Here is a 23,452-nt window from a genome sequence, read left to right on the forward strand (position 1 = left end):
TTGAAATGTGGTGCTACAGAAGAATGCTGAAGATTAGATGGGTAGATCACATAATTAATGAGGAAGTATTGAATAGGATTGGGGAGAAGAGGAGTTTGTGGCACAACTTGACCAGAAGAAGGGATCGGTTGGTAGGACATGTTCTGAGGCATCAAGGGATCACCAATTTAGTATTGGAGGGCAGCGTGGAGGGTAAAAATCATAGGGGGAGACCAAGAGATGAATACACTAAGCAGATTCAGAAGGATGTAGGTTGCAGTAGGTACTGGGAGATGAAAAAGCTTGCACAGGATAGAGTAGCATGGAGAGCTGCATCAAACCAGTCTCAGGACTGAAGACCACAAGAACAACACAATACCTACGATCAGGGAACCCTCAGAAAGTTACTGTACAATTGTCACATGACTGCAGTCGTTTACTACCCATTACTACCATTTTCTAATGCACATCCTCGACAGGTTTCTTCGTAATGTTAACACAACACTAACTGCTGATGCTCCAAGTAAGCTGACCTGCACATAAGCACTCGCTACCTTAAACTGAATGAGAAGTGCTGCGAGCACGCTCATCGTGATAATGGTGCCAGGTCTTCAGAACTCCAATAATGAAAAAAATTGGGAGAATATTCTACATAGCCCACTGATTAATTTTACAGAATTTCTCGAAAATGGATGCATAGAACTGTGCACCCTTCTTCCGGAAAATGCCACAATTGTAGCGCCTGATCGCTTGTGTAAACAGTTCAGAAGATCCAGGCCTGTGAAGCCTTGGAGGGAACTATCCCGTTAAGTCGCTACACTCCGTGACAAGATTAAGAGAAAAGCTTGAATACAATGATCAAAACGAACTTGCAGCTCAGCTGCTCATCTTGTAATTTCAAAGATAAATCAGACCTCACCTGTAAAACTGCTTGTCTGCCTGACAGTTAGCATCAGAGTTTGTAAACGAGAACAGGTTGCAGGATGATTAAAATTATTCAGAAACTGGAGGAAGACCTGCAGAAGTAGCCGAGACACTGTAAATGGAACTAAAATATGTATATTGTTTCAAAAACGGCAATAAAAGCAAGAAAATCTTCACAATATAGCAATAGCCACGAATCTGCAATTCTGGGGTACGACAGGCGTAGCAACCTATCCACAGAAAACTGATATTCGAATTACAGACCTGAATAATAGTTCGTTCATCATTTCGGAGAAAACACTAGTAATGTTTAGAGCAAACCAATATGAGGAAAATGCACAAATAATTACTAAGCCATCAGAAACGTTTTGACGAAAATACGAAGTCGCGAGAGCATCAGCACTTTACTTATCATCAGTATACTGAAGAGAAGTCGGTGGACAATACCGAATGTGTCTCTTCATTTGGAAAATGGAGAGTGACTGTCTTCCACGGAAATATCAGGAGTGTGTTTCAAAGCCACTTTCAAAGACATTCTCTGAACAAAGAAGAATTATATTCATTACCACAGTTGGATTATTTATTTATTTATTTATTTATTTATTTATCGTATAGTGGTAACAGCAAATATTAAGAAACATATACAATTTACAACATACATTTAAGGATTTAAGCCTGCGGCTGACCATGGGCAGTAATTCAATGCCAAGTTGAAAGTTGTCTGTCACAATCATGGGACACAGCATCTCCGAGGTAGCGATGAAGTGCGGATTTTCCCGTACGACCATTTCACGACAGTACAGTGAGTATCAGGAATCCGATAAAACATCAAATCTCTGACATCGCTGCGGCTGGAAAAAGATACTGCAAGAACGGGACTAGCGACGACTGAAGAGGATCCTTGACTGCACGACACAAAGCTTTACGCCTCGCCTGAGCCCATCAAGTTCGACATTTGACTGTTGATGACTGGAGACATGTTGCCTGGTTGGACGAGTCTCGTTTCAAATTGCATCGACTGGATGGACGTAACGGGTATGGAGACAACCTCATGGATCCATGGACCCTGCATGTCAGCAGGGGACTCTTCAAGCTGGTGAAGGCCCTGTAATGGTGTGGGTCGTGTGCAGTTGCAGTGATATGGGACCCCTGATATTTCTAGATGCGTCTCCGACAGGTGACCCGTACGTAAGCATCCTGTCTGATCATCTGCAGCAGTTCATGTCCACTGTGCATTCCGACGGACTTGGTCAATTTCAACAGGACAATGCGACACCCTACACAACCAGCATAGCTGCAGAGTGGCTACAGGAACAATCTTCTGAGTTTAAACACTTCCACTGGCCACCAGACTTCTCAGACATGAGCATTACTGAGCATATCAGGGATGACTATCAACGTGCTGTTCAGAAGAGATCCCCGGCCCCTCGTACTCTTACGGATTTATGGACAGTCCTGCAGGGTTCATGGTGTCAGTTCCCTCCATCATTACTTCAGACAATAGTCGAGTCCACGCCACCTGGTGTTGCGGCGCTTCTGTGTGCTCACGGGGACCCTACGTGATGGTAGGCATGTGTACCAATTTCTTTGGCTCTTCAATGTATATATATTTTTAAAGATATATTTCTGCAATCAGAGCTATCTCTGACACATTGAGTAAAGTGGTAGAAGGATACTGTATGAAATTCCGGCATCTGAGAGCCAATGAGAATGGTGCGCGGCACTATGGATGGACAAATTAAGAGTCTGACGGAGTAGAGTTGTGCGCAGCGGCGCGAGGTGCATAGATGTGCTCAGATGCCACATATTCTTGTACGATGTGAATACTACTGAAGCTAGAGTCTGCTATTCATTCACAAGTGTCGTGTTATTAATGTGCACCTGTTTTCTGGTTCGTATTGCAAGGCTTGACGAGGTGAAGTTCACATTATTTTAAGAACTTTAACTTGTGGTTTGTTTGTTGAGATATTACGTTCTTGGCTTTGTAGGTCGGATGATTTTCGAAGCAAAGAACGAATATTAGGGAACTTAAATCTGTCACTTTCCGATTTAAAGAGCTTCTTTCAATGTTCCTTGAGGTTTCTTGTTTATTTGTTTATCGTATGGCTGCAACAGCTAATATTAAGAAGTGTGTACAGTTTATAATATACATTTAAGGATTTAAGCACAAAGCTAATATATTCATATTCTTAAAGTCAATAATTCAATAGTACTAAGAGGAGAACTTTTAAACTATATAATTAGAACTGTTAAGTAAAACAGATATATTTAATTTAATTCATCATCTGTTTAATGAAGAAAATTGATAGCAAAGTGCATTAATAAAATCACTGAATGGTCCTGGATACTTTCTCAGAGGCAGGTCTCTGACACCCTGGACGGTTTCTTTTGGGCCCCACTATAGCAGGCTGCAGAGTCTCGGAGTCCCCATTTGTACATCATAGCACTGCATCTGTTCTTATCCTGTTCAGTCGTGTCCACTCAGTTCTCTTCAGATTAAATTCTGGTAGAATGGCAGAGGGATCATGAATACCTTGATGTTTTATTGTTATAGCATTCCATATCTTCCATCACTCTTCTTTTAGTTGAATCTTATTGTTTCTTCCATTATGCCAGCGGACTGCGTGATATCAAGCGGTCTGGTGGAGGGTCGTTTAAGACTGTATTAACTGGGAAGTCTCGGGGATAGTCGATGTGTCAGAGCTGCAGTCTCTAAAGTGGATGTTTCAGCACCCCAGGTTATGCCAGCCAGTCTGTTTATGATGTTATATCGGGTCTTTAGCTTTTGGCTTGTGTTTTCCAAGTGTGTTTCATATGTTAAAGACCGATAGAATGTGACACCAAGGTATTTAGGCTGGAAATTTTGGCCAATCCTCTGTTGACAGAAGTTCACACTAAGCTGTTAGTTTACGATTCTGTCGTTTAACTGGAATGCGCAGACTTCTTCTTGGCTGTATTTGGTTGGAGTCTCCATGCTTCGTAATTATGTTCTGGCTTTCTGAATTTGTAGACAACATATTTTCTGCTTCTTCGAGTACGCTGGTTTGTATGGCTGTAGCAAGGTCATCGGCGTAGCAAAACTTTTTTCCAGTAATGTTTGGCATGTCACTGGTAAATAGGTTGAAGAGCAGAGGTGTCAGTACGAATCCTTGGGGAACCCTTTTTTATGGTAAATGACTTAGTCTGTTTTTGTCCAAGACTGATCTTGAAGTAACGGTTGGTTAAGATATTTTTCACTTCATCAGTTTCTTAATTGGGACATGCTTTTTTAGTTTCAGCTTAGTCCCTCTAACTACACAGTATCATATGCTGCTGACAGACCAAAAAATGCTACCAGTGTCAAACAATCTCACAGTCATTATAGATTCCTTGCCATATTTCCAAATGATCATATATTTACTGCCGAGATGAACTTTGTGATCGGTATCAAGCTATTCCTTGTAATGTAAATTTTGTCTTCAGCAGAGACAGTAATTTTCCTGAGTTACCATAACGGGTAATATCGCTTTAGCTTTTCTATTACAGAACTCAAGATAAATCAGCCGCTGCAGTTGCTGAAGAAGTGACAGTTCATCAGTCATTAAAGAAAGTCTGCTTTACGCCTTGGATTTTTAGATTCCAAAATGGGAAGTTTATTCTAACAGCTTGGCCCAAGTATGCCCATGAACGCGACTTGGCAACAATCACAGTTGCTTGGTTGTAATTCTTGTGCTTTCATGATATTTATTGCAGTTTAGCAAGTTCACGCAATTCAGTTTACTGTTTAGTTATTTCCATTGTTGATACTTTGAGCAAAGTATGTTATTTCTGTTCTTTGCAATATTTCTTTAATGTGCAATCAGATCGCATTATTATATCAGCCGATGGGTCTTCCCATACGAGAGAGAATTTAAAGGCAGGGCATATTTTAGACTACACATTTACATGTAATCCTAATTTAATAAAATACCGGAAGACTCAAAAAGTGATACATTACCTCATCACACCAGTTGAGTACTTCCATGCACGCTGCCGCCTCTCGACATGGATGATACAAAAGGCACTCTATAGAATATAAATCTTTGTCTCGCATTTACCACTTTGGGTCCATGGTTGCCCACGCCTTCACAGTCATCCCTTCTGAACACCATTGATAATAATATTTGATTTTTTTCTCAGTACATTGGAGCTTACAAGGAAGTACCTCAGCAACACATAAAACAGAATAAAAATCATTTTAAAATACGGACATGTATCTCTTTTACTAGCCATCTAGATCGTCTGTCTTTAAAACCCTATATTCGTCTACAACCAATTTTTGAAAGTTGTCTAATATAAGGCTCTGGCTCTGAGCACTATGGGACTCAACATCTTAGGTCATAAGTCCCCTAGAACTTAGAACTACTTAAACCTAACTAACCTAAGGACATCACACACACCCATGCCCGAGGCAGGATTCGAACCTGCGACCGTAGCAGTCCCGCGGTTCCGGACTGCAGCGCCAGAACCGCTAGACCACCGCGGCCGGCCTCTAATATAAGGAATGCAAAAGAACATGTAGCTTAATAATTAATACTGTGTGAAAGACAAATATTTTTTTAGGGAGCACAGCCTGTGGAGCGGAGGTCTTGTTGATTTTGTGCGCTTACGGACTAACAAACCTCATTTCTTGTTAAATGACCGATCTTCCCCCATCCGTCTTCACTCTGTTATTTATACCCAGTTTTCTTCACATAGATACCGAGTTGCTGTGTGAACATTTGCATGGCAAAAATCTGGTTACGAAGTTGATATTCCTGCTGCGAAATTTGATAACGTGTGGCTGTTGGTATTGGACTATTCGAGTGCGGATCCACTGAGACTGATGTAGAATTTCAGTATGTTGTTGTCTGAGGAATATGTTTAGCTTGGTGCAAAGTAATTTGTCATTTATGTATGACAATATATTTATGTATGACTATTTGTTGTCATAACTGTATGTTCCAGAGTTTATTTCTTTAGTGACTTATGCTTCTATAGTCTTTACATTATTTAATTTTCGAACATCGATAGAACACAAATGACGAGTAACGTAAATAAAAACGTAACATGTAACGTAAACGTTATATAAATAACGCTGATGAGTGGAAGAACAGACACATTTCCATAATTCAAAATAATTTGTAATCGGTGTTAGTCATTCGAGCTGAGTACTTCATACATTAGTGTGACGTCATCCATTTCAATTCAGAGTCGCTAGATTTCTCTAGTGAAAAGCCACAGCAGTGAGAGATTGGCGCACTCGCGCCAGCCCGTATTCGAAAATTTCGATTACATGGACGTGTAAGTGCATAAGGCCCGAATGTCCAACAATTTTCTGTTGGTAATTACACGGAGAACCAATACTTAAGTGTGGTGGCAATTTCTCGTATTCTAGTCTCCAGTTATGTCTGACATGACTCTTTACGCTACATACCTCACCCAACTAAAAATTAAAATGATATATTAGAGCTAGTGTTACAGCCTATATCATCGTAAAATAATCCTATTTCCATCACTGAGATGTATATTCCGACCAAGTGAAACATCTGTCAGTAACTGAAGAAAAAGAGGTTTCTTTTTTATGGGGGCTGGAGGGGGGGGGGTAGCTTATTGGGGCTAATCAAGATAAATGGAAATACAGCGCAATGAAATACCATCGGCAATCAATATTGCTTTTTATGAAGACTATAAAAATACAAGAATCGAAAATGTAGTGTTACTATTTTAGTCACTTACAGCAACGCGCAGTTTATTTGGTCGGATTAATTAGTAATCAGGGCAAAGCTGTCGCCGAAATTATACAAACTGAATGAGTGTATGCATGGTGAAAGCCGGCGACGGTCAGTCAAACATAATATTTTCTAGTAAATATCGGGAAAGTGAAACGAAAATTCTGTTAAAGGGGAAGCTCACAGAAAGATATGAAATTTACTGTTACTCAAAATTTTTGTAGTCATGGATAGGTGGAGACTGATCTTAAGATAAATATACACATAGTTTATAAAAAAAAGTCTTCATACGGTTAGCAACAAAAATGTGTGGTACAAGCGCCAAATCTTAACAGAACTAAAATGATTTTATCGAGATTAAGGAATGAAAAGGAATTTTTTAAAAACCTAATACTTTCCTGTTTGTATGTGACTTACACGGCAATGGATACAGAAAACGAAGAACTACGTGATCAAACTGGATCACATAATCATAATTAATGTTTATTTCTTTACGACTACATCATTATTGTCTACAAAGAGACCGTCGTGAACTCGTCACGATGATATTTGTCCAACAGGAATAAAGCCACTATTTTTGAAAGGGAAAGAGAGAATATGATGAATTTTTTTTTACAAACGATGACTATTTCTTCTCTGTAATATGGAATTGAGATACGAATTTTGGAGATACACAAAGAAGGATAATTTGAAGAACTGAGGATTTTCTGAAAACTAGCGGCATACATCGGATAAGTTACAAAAAGAAATTCAGAAATAAGGATACAATTACTAGCAGTATGTATAAAATAATACATAGAGGAATATGGCACAGAAAAGTTGAATCAGTTTAGTAGAATGGACTAGCCTTGTTTTCCCAAAAAAATCTGTGCGCGTCATTCAATGTGATGAATTGTGCGATGACCGACGAAAATATAGAATTACCGACATTTTCAACGGGAGACACGAGAATTTTTATTTATTATTTATTTTACCTTAGGCATCTGACGGCCATTCAGGCAACGGTAAGTTATGTAATGAATCTAAAGTACATAATTTGATGACATAGTGTGATAACATGTAGATACAAAGGACTTAACTATTGATTGACATGTATGTAAAATATTGAATAATAAATTTGGTTCTTCAACTAACTCAATGAAAGAAAAGAGGAAAAAGAAATATAAAAAGTGGCAGAAATCGAAACAGACTGACACAGAATAGAAGAAGTATGCAACCACTTGACGGCACAAGTGTCACGGCCTGACCCCCAGCTGCCTGTCAGAATACAGCTCCAGTAACAATACATGTTAGCGTCTGGTGTCACAGATTTGAAAAGCAGTATCTGTGCCTCAACGGGAACACTTATAAAGATTTGCTCAGTTATTTCAGTAACATGTTCGTACAAATATAAGAATTTTTCTCCTAAAAATTTATTCCAAGTAAATTTGTCTCTAAACTGTGAATATCGGAATCTCGAGGTTCAGGAAAGATCCATAAAACTTGTAAGTACTTATGGTAAACCTTATCCTCTCAAAATGTAAGTTATAAGCGGTGCAAAATATGTGAAATAAGGATTTCGACAAGGTACTTTGCACAAAGGAGGGAGCACTTAACTGCGTAATTACCCGTAGTAAAGTTTTTATCTAAAAACAAACTGTTTGAAAGAATGGTCTACTTTTCTTTACGGGTATTCGCAAACTTTTTAAGAGAAATGCTGTGATGTAACGGTTGTTAACGTTCAAACTGTCATTTTTGGCATACTTAGCCGAACAATGTGCCAAATGCGCTCTTCGATAGTAATGTAAAAGCGTTGCTGTGTGACTCGTCTGAAAGTGCACTTTGCTGCCTCGCTTCCACCTGGAAGTAATTCATTTATGTGTTCCTTCATGTCAGCGGAGTTTTGATTTTGTTCTTGTAGCCGTATACGGTGGTACATCATCGTGCTGCAAGATATTGTGTGCGAGACTGGTTTTGTAATAAAAGGTCAAGTACTCCTTTATAATGGATTAATGTACGAAATCGCCGACACAGTTCCCTCAACAAAACACTTGTTCCATCGTACTACGTTCTGCTTCAAGAGACAGTAGCGCCTGTTCGCTACTTCATCACTTCCTTCGACGAAGAAAATGTATTTCGCTGGAGTTTTAGCATCTCAAAAAATGTTAATGATTACTCATGAACCTCTCTTCTGCCGGTCACATACAAAATTCTCTAGCATTGTTTACTTGATCGAGCCCACGTGTTGAGCAATTCGGCGGTACGTCCACCCGGCCTCCCGCATGCCCACTATACGCCCTCGCTCAAAGTCCGTCAACTGCACATACGGTTCACGTCCACGCTGTCGCGGCATGCTACCAGTGTTAAAGACTGCGATGGAGCTCCGTATGGCACGGCAAACTGGCTGACACTGACGGCGGCGGTGCACAAATGCTGCGCAGCTAGCGCCATTCGACGGCCAACACCGCGGTTCCTGGTGTGTCCGCTGTGCCGTGCGTGTGATCATTGCTTGTACAGCCCTCTCGCAGTGTCCGGAGCAAGTATGGTGGGTCTGACACACCGGTGTCAATGTGTTCTTTTTTCCATTTCCAGGATTGTAATTAAGAAATGGTATAGGAAGTTCCTGGCAATAGAAAGTGTTCCGAAACTTTCTGGCGGTGCATGTTACGGAGTGTCAGAAGACACAGTGGAGGACATCAGACAAACGTTTCTCAGAAGCCCACGTAAGTCCATTCGTCAAGTATCTAGGCAACGTGAGGTACCTCGATCAACATTGCATAGTGTAGTTCACCAGCGTCTTCGTATGTGTGCTTACAAAGTGCTAATTCTGCAACATCTGACGCCGAACGACAAACCACGCTGAGAACAATTTGCTGCGGATATGCTGGGTTAGCAAAATCTGCACGTTGTCATCGAACATGTTCATATAGCCCTAAACGAAATGTCTGGTGCAGGCTAATGCACGACAGCATTATTGAAACGTTCTTCTTTGCGGAACAAACAGCGAATGGGTCAGTGTATCTGGACATGTTGGAGCAGTTTGTGTACCCTCAGATACAAGACTTGCAACCCAACATCATTTTTCAATAAGATGGAACTCCGCCGCATTGGTCAATGGCTGTTCGTAAGTTTCTGGATAGGAAATTCCCCAGTAATTGGATCCGACGCAGAGGACTCATTGCCTGGCAAACACGTTCACTTAACATTATGCCACTTGATTTCTTCATGTGGAGATTCGTGAAGGACCGCGTGTAGGCGACCAAAGGGGACGATGTTGTTAGGTTGTGACATCGTATTGTAATACGATTCTAACAATAACAGAGGAAATGTTACAAAGAACTTGGCAAGAATTGAATATATTCTTCATCCTACAAATGGTTCATATGTGGAGGTGTATTGATGATAAATAATTAAATTCTTTGAGATGCTCTACAATGTAGTGCATTTCTCATTGTCGTATTTGCTGTGGCTTTTTTTCTTGGGTATTTGAAATCAGGGAGGTTTGAGTGGAACACCCTGTATTTCACATTACTTATCTCTACACTACACTGGAGAGGCACCACAGAGACAACGTAGAAAACCTGTGACATTGAACACATAAGCAATATATGAAGAAATTCGACTACTAAGCTGAAGAGCCAAAGAAACCTACATCATGAATCGTGCAGGGATATCCATCAGAGTATAAGGGGGTGGAGATCTCTTCTGAACAGTACATTGCAAGGTATCCCAGATATGCTCATTAACGTTCATGTCTGGGGAGTTTGGCGGCCAGCGGAAGTGTTTAAACTTAGAAGAGTGTTCCTGGAGCCACTCTGTAGCAATTCTGGACGTGTGGCGTGTCGCATTGTCCTGTTGGAATTGCCCCAGTTCGTCGGAATGCACAATGCACATGAATGGATGCAAGTGATCAGACAGGATGCTTACGTACGTGTCACCTGTCAGAGTCGTATCTAGACGTGTCAGGGGTCCCACATCACTCCAATTGCACACTCCCCACACCATGACAGAGCCTCCACCAGCTTGAACAGTACCCTGCTGACTTGCAGTGGCCATGGATTCATGAAGTTGTCTCCATACCTGTACACGTCCATCCGCTAGATACAATTTCAAACGAGACTCGTCCGATCATGCAATTTGTTTCCAGTCATCAACAGTCCAGTGTCGGTCGGTGTTGAGGGGCCCAGGCGAGGAGTAAAGCTTTGTGTCGTGCAGTCATCAACGGTACGCGAGTTGGCCATCTGCTCCAAAAGCCCATATCGACGATGTTTCGTTGAATGACAAGTTTGTTTGTGTGGCCATCCTCCGCAGCAAGCATATATATACTTGTTTTGTAAATAAAACTGCCTTTTCCTGCTGCTGTTACTTTATTTATCCCATACGCGTTTCGCCTTTTCCTGTTCTAAGGCATCATCAGTGGAATCTATAACGATACAGTTTTGTTAGTTTTAGATTATTAAACAGTTCACTTCGCGATTTTTTTGTAAAAAAGTAAATACTTACGATTTGCTGATCTGCGTTTCCTCACATCTGGACTGAAGGTCACAGTACCACTTTTATCACTGCCATATAATCACATCTTTGTGTTCTGGCCTTCTTCACACTGTTCACCATGTTTCTCACTCTTTTTTGTGGTGTACTATTGTTCTTCTGTCACTCGATACAACAATTTCGTCGTACACTGTTTTTCACAACGTAAATATTTCGACTCCATTACGTGTTTCATCTTCTTTGGTATGTTTACCTATTTGCTGCCAACCTGCCGAAGAATATGTTCGAAGTAACTTCTGTTTATGATGTTTATTCCATGTGTGTATATGAGTGAGAGAGAGGGAGGGGGGAGATAGAGTCACCTTCTGGTTGTTTCACTTTTGTGCCAGGCAGTCTGTTACTTATGTAATAAGGATGTAGCAAAAATTTATTCTGCTTCATTTGTGGGCAAACATGTACATGAAAACTATTATCTCCAGAGCTAGTACTAAACTGACTTTATCTAAAATGATACATCAAAGAAATTCAGCCACTGGAAGAATTCTAAAGAAATGTTAAGTGACCAACTTTCCTCTTGTCTACTCTCGATGTCCACCCCCAGGGAGGACAGGATGGTAAGACATGTTTTAAGATATTTAAGGATAGCTTCCTTGAAACCTGAGTGAGATGCATAGAGGATAAAAAGTGTGCGGGGAGACAGAAATTGGAATACATACAACAAACAATTGAGGACGTTCCGTCTCCTACCGTTGGATGAAGATGTTGGCACAAGAGAGGAATTCCTGATTCACAGCATCAAACCAGTCACAAGACTGTTGCCTCCCTCTCCACCCCCCCCCCTCTCCCTAACCTTTTCCCAAAAAACATATCTTATTGTGAGTGTGAGAGAGTAAATTCGATGACTTTCTCGATACGTGTAGTATATCTTCTTTCAAAAGAACTGAAATTTCTTATACTGAGAGTAGTGAGAATAATGAGGCGGCGATGCTTGCAATCTGAAACGAACCTGTTTCTGTGGAAACGACTTGCGATCATCCAAGAAGCGAGAGTTTTTTTCTCGAAAAATATAGCCTTCGAGGTGCAGTACGCAAACTGTCACTTACTGTCGTATTAACTGTCACCACGATAATCTGAGGGCCTGAGAAATTAATGAGACTGTGCTACTGTCCTTAAATTTAAAGCCATCGTCGGGACCGTGATTATTTAATGATACACCGTTTAAATGATTGATGTGGGGGACTGCCACTCGAATTTGTGGAAGGCAACTTGTATGTTATTTGTCATTTCCCTCCTACGAAACGGCCCACTTACTCTCCTGTCGTACTTGACTTTCACTGAAGTTTTAATAAAACACCGGCACAGGAGAGATATATGTGATTCCGATGCCGGGGAGGAACTTCTTTTTTACGGTGACCCTTATTAAATTACCATCATTTGGAGACAGCGGCAGCTTTTGTTTGAATAAGGAGAAGTATCGGCTGCTGGCTGCGGCGACCCATGGCCGCGCCAGAGGCGGAAAAGAACTTTTTGTTCCGCTCTCGCTGCTGCCCGTCATGCCGAATTTATCGTGCATGTCTGCTGGCTGCCACAACGTGTCGCCCCGCCCTGTGTTGACAGCATACAGTAAACGAGCAGTCGCCGTATGGACTTGTAACGTCAACTTGTAACTAAAGTTTCATAAACACGCCAATTGCTGAGTACGTGACTGTCGGAGAATTTATCTAGAGTAATGATATGCAAAATAGCACTACACTAATTCTCTGATCGAAGATGGTCATTTATTGTTGTATGGAGTGAACACTGTATGTTCCGAAATGCGATTTGTCTACATTCACAGGGTGGCGCACGAAATGTTTTACCATTTTGTTTTTGAATATAAACTTTATTGTCAATACAATCTGAAAGGAACAGATGCTACAATGAAGAGCCGTCCATGGAGATTTGTTATAACTCAGCACATGCTCAATACGTCCACCATTTCGTTTCCTAACTTCCTTCAAACGAACACTGAAATTAGTGATTACCCTACGGCACACGTCTTCCGTAATTTCACTGCAAGCTTGAAGAATAAGTCTTCTGAGCTCCATTAAATCTCGTGTACGTTTCGGGTAAATTTTTTCCTTTAGGTACCCCCAAAGAAAAAAGTCACGTGGATTGAGGTCTGGACTATTGGCAGGCCAATTTTGTCCGTCATTGAAGTGGCCTGGAAACCTGAGTGAAATGATCCGCATGTCGAAATGCTCGTGTAGAAACTCCAACACAGTGTTTGCACTATGTGGCCTTGCTCCATCTTGCATGTTGAAGGGCAAGGCAGTAGCAAGAAGCTGTGGAATGAAACTATTGCGAAGCATGCTACCGAACGAGGTGGCGCAGTGGTTAGCACACTGGACTCGCATTCGGGAGGACGACGGTTCAATCCCGTCTCCGGCCATCCTGATTTAGGTTTTCCGTGATTTCCCTAAATCGCTTCAGGCAAATGCCGGGATGGATCCTTTGAAAGGGCACGGCCGATTTCCTTCCCCATCCTTCCCTAACCCGAGCTTGCGCTCCGTCTCTAATGACCTCGTTGTTGACGGGACGTTAAACACTAAATCTCCTCCTCCTCCCTCCTCGCGAAGCATGCTGAAATAACGCTCGCTGTTCAGTTTCTTCAAAGAAAAAGAGTCCAATGAGTTCGTGACTGGGAATTGCTGCCCACGCTGTAATCCTCGGAGCAGAATGTTGTCGTTAATGAAGCACTTGTGGGTTTTCAGTGGCCCAAAAGCGTACATTTTGTTTGTTAGCCACACCGTCTAAATAAAAATGCGCCTCGTCTGAAAACCAAACGTTGTTGAGAGTTTCTTCCCTATCCTCCGCCCACTGAGCAAACAGTAGTCTCTGCTGCTTGTGTTCTTCAGTGAGCTTCTGTGCACAGGTCGTCTTGTATGCGTACATATGGAGGTCATTTTTAAGAATGCGTTGAACGGAGCGTCTGGATATTCCCAGTTGCATTGCTGCCTTTCTACACGATTTCCCGGGACTTCTCTGTACAGCAACTCGTACCGCTTCAATATTCTCCGGCGAACAAACGGGCTTAGGACGAGCTCGCAGCGCTTCCAATACTGTTCCTTCCTGTACAAATTTATCATACAACCTGTGGATGGTCTTCTTGCCAGGGACCCATCGTCTGTTAAACTGTTGTCGAAAACGCCTCTGAGTCACAACAAGGCTTTTCGTTTCATGAAAAAGTAACAAAATTGCTGTGTCGTCAGTCTTCCATTGTCAGCCATTGCTGCTTGCTAGTCTCCTAGCGGCAGTGTCGTGAATTACACGTCATTTCGTAACTCATTTGTTTCTCCAAGCTCTGCTGGTACTGCTGTAGAGATCCCAGCGGGATATGTAATGTGCGTCGTAAATTGTGAAAGAGACAATTGGTAACACATTTCGTGCGCCACCCTGTACATCTGCAGGTACAAATCATCTGTAATCCACAAGTCACCTTATGGTGAATGGTGAAGGAAACTTTGTGCACCGTTACTCGCCCGCCTCCTCCTCCCTTTTTCCCTGTCGCGAATGTTCCGAGAGAAGAACGATTGTTCGTAAACTTGAGTATGAGTCCTTATCTCCTTTTTACCTTCATGGGCTTTAGGCGGAATATGCGAGGGAAGGAGCAATATTTTGGTTGACTCTTGCAGGAACGCACGCCCCCGGAATTCCAACAGTAAACCACAGAGCAATGCAGAACGTTTCTCTTGCACCATCTGCCGCAGGAAACGGCTAACTAAATAGACCTGTAACGCAACGCGCTGCTTTTCTTTGAATTTTATCTATTTCCTCTTTTAGCCCAGTATGGCACGGAGTCCAGACTGACGAGCAATATTCAAATACTGGTCCAACGAAGAGTTTGTAAGCTAGCTCTTTCGTGCGTAAAAAAAAAAGAAAATAGTTTAAAATTTCAATTTCAGAACAATTAGTTGGCCTATTCAAGAGAAAGATCTTCACAAATTGAGCAAGTCAAAACCGCTTTGATCCAAAATGGCTCTAAGCACTATAGGACCTAACATCTGAGGTCATCAGTACCCTCGACTTAGAACTACTTAAATCTAACTAACCAAAGGACATCGCACACATCCATGCCCGAGGCAGTATTTGAACCTCCGACCGTAGCAGCAGAGCGGTTCCGGACTGAAGCGCCTAGAACCGCTCGCCACAGCGGCCGGCGCACTGAACCAAATTTGGCCCTTATCTAAGCAGTTATTCGGCTTGGCATTGACTGACAATTTTGTTGGATGTCTTCCTGAGGGATATTGTGCAAAATACTGTCCAGTTGCCGCGTTATGTCATCAAAATCCCGAGCTGATCGAGAAACTTGCCCATAATGCTCCAAATGTTCTCAAATGGTGAGTGATCCGGCGATCTTGCTGGTCAAAGTAAGATTTGACGAGCACGATGATAGTAAGAATCTCTCGCCGTGTGCGGGCGGGCATTATCTTGCTGAAATGTAAGCCAACGATGGCTTGCCGTGAAATGCAACAAAGCCGGGTGTAGAACATCGTCGACGTACTGCTGTGCTGTAAGGGTAGCGTGGATGACAGCCAAAGGAGTCCTGATGTGAAATGAAATGGCACCCCAGACCATCACACCTGGGCATCTGGCAGTATGGAGGGTGTCATTCAGGTTGGTACCGCACTGCTGTCCGGGGACACATCTTCGCCCTGGAATCTCAATGACTGGAGTAGAGTTGTCTTTAGTGTTGGGTCCCGCTTCGAATCGATCCCCAATGACCTCCAAAGATGTTCCTGGAGAATACCACCAACCTATCACCCACCATGTGGCCCGACAACCACGAGTGATAGTATGGAGTGCCTTTTGTTTCAATAGCAGGATTCACTCGGTTGTCATCCGCGGCGACCTCAAAGCACAGAGATACGTCGATGATATTCTCCGCCCCGTTTCGTTGCTCTTCACGGCAAACCATCCTGCTCTTGCACTTCAGAAAAATAATACCCGCCCTCACGCGGTATGAGGTTTTACTACTTATATTTGTGCTTGTCAAACTTAGCGTAGTCCAGCAAGGTCGCCGGATCTTTCCCCTATTGGGAACGTTTGGAACACTATGGGCAGTCCCTCCAATGATCTCAGGATTTTGACGATAAAAGGATGCAATTGTACATAATGTGGCAAGAGATCTCTCAGGACATCCAACAGCTCTGTCGGTCAATGCCAAGTCGAACAACTGCTTGCATAAGTACCAAAGGAGGACCAACCCGTTATTGAGCTGTTCAATTTCTGAAAAATCTTCCTCTTGAATAAATCATCCAACTTTTCTGAAATTGTAGTCATTTGAAACTTCCTGGCAGATTAAAACTGTGTGCCCGACCGAGACTCGAACTCGGGACCTTTGCCTTTCGCGGGCAAGTGCTCTACCAACTGAGCTACCGAAGCACGACTCACGCCCGGTACTCACAGCTTTACTTCTGCCAGTACCTCGTCTCCTACCTTCCAAACTTTACAGAAGCTCTCCTGCGAACCTTGCAGAACTAGCACTCCTGAAAGAAAGTTCGAGTCTCGAAGTTATCAGAACAAAGAAAGTCTTCTGGAGCAGTTTTCGGTAACGATATATTAAAGATATTTGCTAAAACAAACCATATGCTAGTATGGGAAGTATACCATTCCGGCAGCGCTGAAATTAAGAGGTCAGATTAAAAGTTTCTCTCCTGTAAGATTCTTATTAAGTTACATTGTGTTCAGAACCTTTAATTTATTACGAAGAAAATGACAATATACTGTAATGTGTGACGAAATATTTTTGTATTTCATAAGCAATTTTTGATGAACCAAAATAAATCCCTTAGACATAATGGACATGCAATGAACCGTTGACTCAGTACAGATGTATCACCCAAATACGAACCATTCATAGCAACTGTTTTTATAGTTGATAGCCTACACATGCATTACTCGGCTACAATGTAACTGATACATATCAAGGAAGTCATGTAGCAATTAGATTCTACGAAAAACAACAAACATTGTTTGATGAATGTATTGTACTACGAGGGGATTTCAGAACTGTACGTTACCCATATCCTCCACTCTAGGACCGTTGTGCAGCGAGAGTGGTGCGTTGTTAGAAGACGATACGTGTTCTGGATGGACTGCAGACACAGTTCCGCCGTGGCACGGATATCAGGTGTTTCACCGCGTGCGAGTGAAATGTGGTAACAGGAAACGTACTCTACCGGGCAAAACGTCTAAATTGCACACACTTTCGCCTTGATATTCTGGCTGCCTGTGCTAACTTGACCGAGACTGTAGTGACGTGAGTAACACCAATCTGAAAAGGAGGCTAGCGGATCGACCACAGACTAAAACGTCCACAGTGGAGGGGCTGATTAGCAGGAATCGCAGATTTTACGACGATGAGTACTTTCACATCGCGGTTCTCGAATGGCTCATAAATCAAGGAGTGGATTTCTATTGTCAAGGAATTCAACAATGGGTAGAAAGTTCCTACTCCTGTTTACAGTAACATGGTGACTACGTTGGAATATAGCGTCATATATAACAGCTCTTCCTCTATATGTAAATTTTTTTAAATATTGGTTGTAAAGAAATAGATAAGTAAAAGTGAGAAAGGCGATTATAATTTTGAAGGGAGCAATCAAAATCGGAGAAGACTGTATTGGCGGGCCATCAAAAACACGATGGTGCGTGACCGTGAAAAGCTAATTAGAAGCTCTGTGTCGGTAATGAGTTTTTGATAGAGTGATGCACTAAAAACGAACTTTGTAATGGAACTTCGGAAAAATGAGTGAAAATGGCTTCTAACAATGATCATGCAATGTTTACTTAAAGGCGCTACAATAGCAGCCGATCAATTGCATCATCGTATTAAGACAACCGACGTAGAGCAATTGCTCCGAGTATATTGCTGAAAAGTATTTTTAAAAATTCAAATTAGGGCAAGGAAGGAACCGAATGACAAACATTTAAAGTAAACATTACTACCATTTTAAGTCAAAAATTGCATCATAAATGACTGAAGTAAATATTCGTAAGATAGTAATTTACGTCAAATATTACAACATGTAGAGGGAGACCAAGAGATGAGTACACTAAGCAGATTCAGAAGGATGTAGGCTGCAGTAGGTACTGGGAGATGAAGAAGCTTGCACAGGATAGAGTAGCGTGGAGAGCTACATCAAACCAGTCTCAGGACTGAAGACCACAACAACAACAACAACAACAAAATAACACAGCTTTTATAATCCATCCGATCAGCAGGAACGCTAACAAGCAAGATAGTAGAAGACGATGCTGAGACATCAGCATTCGTCTTTGAAAGAAACAACTAATGAAATACTCTCAGGGGACCTACTCATATAAAATTCATACTATCTGCGAGATCGAGAAGCTGTCGTGATGATAATAAAATGTAGGATTACAACCTGTGACCTTCTGAAGTGTAGTGCTGCATTCAAAAAAGTTACATGGCCTGCCCTTATAATGTGTAACTTACGTTTTGTAATTTCTAATAGTAGCTAGTATTTGCGTCTGAAACTGCTTAGTCCAGTATAGAATCAACTGTGAAATACCGAGGATTAAAACTGTAGTCCAACTGCTCTGGTTTTCTATTGTCTTTTACGTTTCTGTTGTTTTATTTCTATGTTGTCTGCAACCCCATTGCTTATGACAGCGTTTGTCAACCAGTGGGTTTCGACCTATAATGGGGGGGGGGGGGGGGCGTATCGTGGGGGGACGGGGTCAGCTGGGCTCTTTAAATGTTTGTTTTCTGGAAAGTAAATGAATTTAACGATTTAATAAGCCATAAATAAGTAGTACATATAAAATTTGCAAGAAACACTTCATTTTGTTTTGTAACAATCACTAAAGTTAGTGTCATGTTTGACACTGTTTTGACGGAAATATACAATTTTATAATGTCTGGTTCAAATGTGTTAGAGCACGCATGATAAACGCACATGAGGCTTGTAAGGAACTTTTAAGTTTGGTTTGTAACAGCCACTTAATGTGACACTTGAAGCTGTTTTGTTTGAACTATTCTTGTAATATCCGGTTCAAACCCTCTAATACAAAAAATCAATTCAAGAGACAGTCTACTTCTTGATTTTGTTCTTATGTTTAGGGCCTATCACTGGAGAAAGCCCCAGCTCGCAGTGTGACGAAGAGAATAAGAACTCTTGAAGTTGATGATGCTAATTCAGGATATCAATTTCTTCTCTCTAGCCAGAACTTGTCCATTTCTTCGCTGGTGAACTATAGTTACAAACATTTGTCATCAGATAACACAATCAGCCGGTCGTGAAGTTATGAACTTAAGTCTGCCTTATCCACAGATGGCTCACAGAAAGGATATAGAACCCATCTTGTCCTTATATTTTCTTCGTAAGGAATGTAATCAATAATCTGGCTACGAAGTGAAAAGATACCAGCTTTGACACCGATCTTATGTCAGGGGAGTGGTTTTGAATACTAGAAACGAAGTCACAAAACTTGTAAATCAGTTGAAAGTTTTCAAAGTTTCCATCTCCAACTCTATATGTCCAAACGTTCAGTTTTCGTACAAAAACATTTGTTTTATCTTGAACAAGAACTGTCGTTTGGTCACATCCGCAATATTTAGTTGATTGGGATGTGAAAAGACGTCAGCCATTTGAAACAACTGTTCCTGTGAGATGGACAATTCAGCAAGTTGGTCGTTACCAGTCTGCAAAAATAACAGGATCTCTAACCTGAGTTCAAAAAATCTGTTTAAAACATTACCGCGGGAAAGTCACCTCACTTCAGTAACAGGTAAGAGAGACTTGTGAAACACACTCATCTCTTCGCACAGCTTGTCAAATAATCGCCATTCTAAGGGTTTACTTCTAATAAAATTTATAATCTTAATTGCCTCATTAAGAACTTGGAGAAAGTAACTGGATATATTTTTGGATGCAAGCGTTTGGCGGTGTAAGAAATAGTGGATCCATTTTGCATTTGGCATTAATGATTTTAGTTTTTCAACTAAACCACATTTCTGTCCGATCAGTGCTTTTGCCCCATCATTGTAAATTGAAATGCATTCTTTTCCAATCTATCACAAATCGGTTTGTAGCTTCAAAAAACAATTTAAATAAACATTTCCCATTTGTTCCGCTACCTATTCATCTGATTCGAGTCTTATGAAACATAAAAATTATACACAGTGTGAAACATCAATAGACTCAGGAAACGGAATAGAAATAAATTCACTGCTTTTCATTTTTTGCCTTATTTGTTCCCGAATGTTACCAGTCATTTCAGAGATGCACCTAGATGCTTTATCGTTAGGAGATTGTTTCAATTTTCCTGCAAGGTCAACACTGATCATAAGAGATATCATATCAGTAACACTGGGCAGGATAGTGTGTGGCTTACCTTTCTTAGCTGTCCTTAAAGCAGCTTGATGTGATGCATAAAGAGCCTTTTGCCTAGAATTATGTTTGTAGTACTCACCTGTTGATTCTGAAACACAGAGGGTTTTCACTGGAAAAACTCAATAGATTTAGTTTACGCAGTTTGATGTTTTGTTTCCAGGTGACGAATCGTTTTAGGCTTCTTACTTCCGGGAAACAATTCACAACACGTAACAGTGTGCAGCTGTTTACTACAGAGTATATTTCCGAGCTTTAACTAGGAAGGATATTTTCTATGCTTTTTTGTTTAGCTCTGTTCAACTTTTTGACAAGTAGATGGAATTATTCTTATTACATTCTTCTCCATTTTAAAACCAGATTAGTAGAAGTATTCGGAATTTTCATCTACATTTCCTCCTATTCCTACAACACAAGATGGAAATATAAACTTTATTGGCATGTTGTTTTTAATAAGTTACAAATTTAAAAAGATTACCATTCAGTTGCATCAGTTTCCCATTTAGATATTTCAAATAAATAGTTTTTCACTACTAGCGTCAAATTTAAATTCAACACTGTTTTCCTCTGTCATGTAACACGCTGATCAGATACGTCGGGTTAACTGTGCCTCTGTTTACAACAATTACGTACCGACCACAGTTTTCCATAATATTTAAACAAACGTGCCAATATGTGTACAACTTTTACATCTCCATGTTCACTATAGTCAGTGCAGCCAACATAAATTTATACAGCAGATCTTTGTAGCTTCGTTCCTTCCCTTATTTGGAGGCCGAGGTTGGCAGAAAAAAAGCATTACATTGCATATAAAAATTCCTTGGTGTGTAAGGTAAAACTTTCTTGTAGTCACTAACAGGGGTATAAGACGCGCGAAATGCCAATATTACTGCGTCATCAGCAGTGAAGGACGGCGTTCCTCACACTGCTGCTAGTACGAGGTGGGTGTCTCCTTAAGTTCAACAAAAGTGTGGTCGTTGTGTTAGAAAGGTTGAGAAACGGTGGTCACCGGTGGCAATAGAGCTTTGGTTGTTGCTGGGCAACACTCAACAGTCAAGCCAGAACACCATCCTGCCTATTCCATTGCCTTCCCTACCTCGGTGAGATGAGGGTTTGCAAGCTTGACAGTGCCTCAGCAGACACTTACCTTGTTACCCAACTTCATTAAACAGCGCCTAGGCGACACGTGGCGGGACGACATACGTTCCGGTATGCATTACCGGCAACGTCTAAATCTGAAACATTCATCTAAATGATTCGTAAGTGCGTGGCAGAGGGCACTTTCTAATTTACCACGTATAAAGGTTACTTCCCGTTCCATTCGCTGGTATAGGGCGGGAAGAGTGACTGCTTGTACTCTAAGCGAGCTGTTCTTCACCTTATTTTATCCACACGATCTCTGTGGGATAGATTAAGTACGTATTTTACTTATTTTTTATTCCAAATAACTCGTAACGTTTGAACTCAAAATAACCTCTATGATCCTGCTACAAAGACGTGTGAGTAGTATGCGACAGTAGATCTAAAGATAAGATCAGTTATATGCTCTTCCTTGCAAGTGGATGTGGCCTGTGCTCGTGGGAATGTACTCTGCCGAAAAAAATCTAAACACTAAAAAGTAATTAATGTAGAGTAATGAAATTTCGGGAATACATTTGTCTAGGAAACATATTCCAGTGATTAATATTGCAAGAAAATAGTTTAATGTAAGCGTAAGATAAGCCATTACAAAGGAGAAATTCTGGCGCATTAAAAGCCGGTGTAACTGCCAGAATAATGAATGCAAACGTGTAAACATGCATGCATTGTGGCTGACCAGGTGCCGGTTATCAGTTCGTGGGATGGGGTTTCATACCTGCTGCACTTTGTCGGTCAATTAACGGACGGTTGATGCTGTTTGTGGACGACGCTGGGATGATGTCTCATATGTGCTCGACTGGGGACTGATCTGGTGATCGAGCAGGCCAAGGTAACATGCTGACACTGCAAAGCGTGTTGCGTGACAAGAGCGGTATGTGGGCGAGTGTTTACTGTTGGAAAACACACCCTAGTACGTTGTTCGTGAATGGCAGCACAACAGTCCGAATCACGTACATACACTCCTGGAAATTGAAATAAGAACACCGTGAATTCATTGTCCCAGGAAGGGGAAACTTTATTGACACATTCCTGGGGTCAGATACATCACATGATCACACTGACAGAACCACAGGCACATAGACACAGGCAACAGAGCATGCACAATGTCGGCACTAGTACAGTGTATATCCACCTTTCGCAGCAATGCAGGCTGCTATTCTCCCATGGAGACGATCGTAGAGATGCTGGATGTAGTCCTGTGGAACGGCTTGCCATGCCATTTCCACCTGGCGCCTCAGTTGGACCAGCGTTCGTGCTGGACGTGCAGACCGCGTGAGACGACGCTTCATCCAGTCCCAAACATGCTCAATGGGGGACAGATGCGGAGATCTTGCTGGCCAGGGTAGTTGACTTACACCTTCTAGAGCACGTTGGGTGGCACGGGATACATGCGGACGTGCATTGTCCTGTTGGAACAGCAAGTTCCCTTGCCGGTCTAGGAATGGTAGAACGATGGGTTCGATGACGGTTTGGATGTACCGTGCACTATTCAGTGTCCCCTCGACGATCACCAGTGGTGTACGGCCAGTGTAGGAGATCGCTCCCCACACCATGATGCCGGGTGTTGGCCCTGTGTGCCTCGGTCGTATGCAGTCCTGATTGTGGCGCTCACCTGCACGGCGCCAAACACGCATACGACCATCATTGGCACCAAGGCAGAAGCGACTCTCATCGCTGAAGACGACACGTCTCCATTCGTCCCTCCATTCACGCCTGTCGCGACACCACTGGAGGCGGGCTGCACGATGTTGGGGCGTGAGCGGAAGACGGCCTAACGGTGTGCGGGACCGTAGCCCAGCTTCATGGAGACGG

Source organism: Schistocerca cancellata, chromosome 7, assembly GCF_023864275.1.
Source record: "Schistocerca cancellata isolate TAMUIC-IGC-003103 chromosome 7, iqSchCanc2.1, whole genome shotgun sequence".
NCBI classification, from domain to species: Eukaryota; Metazoa; Arthropoda; class Insecta; order Orthoptera; family Acrididae; genus Schistocerca; species Schistocerca cancellata.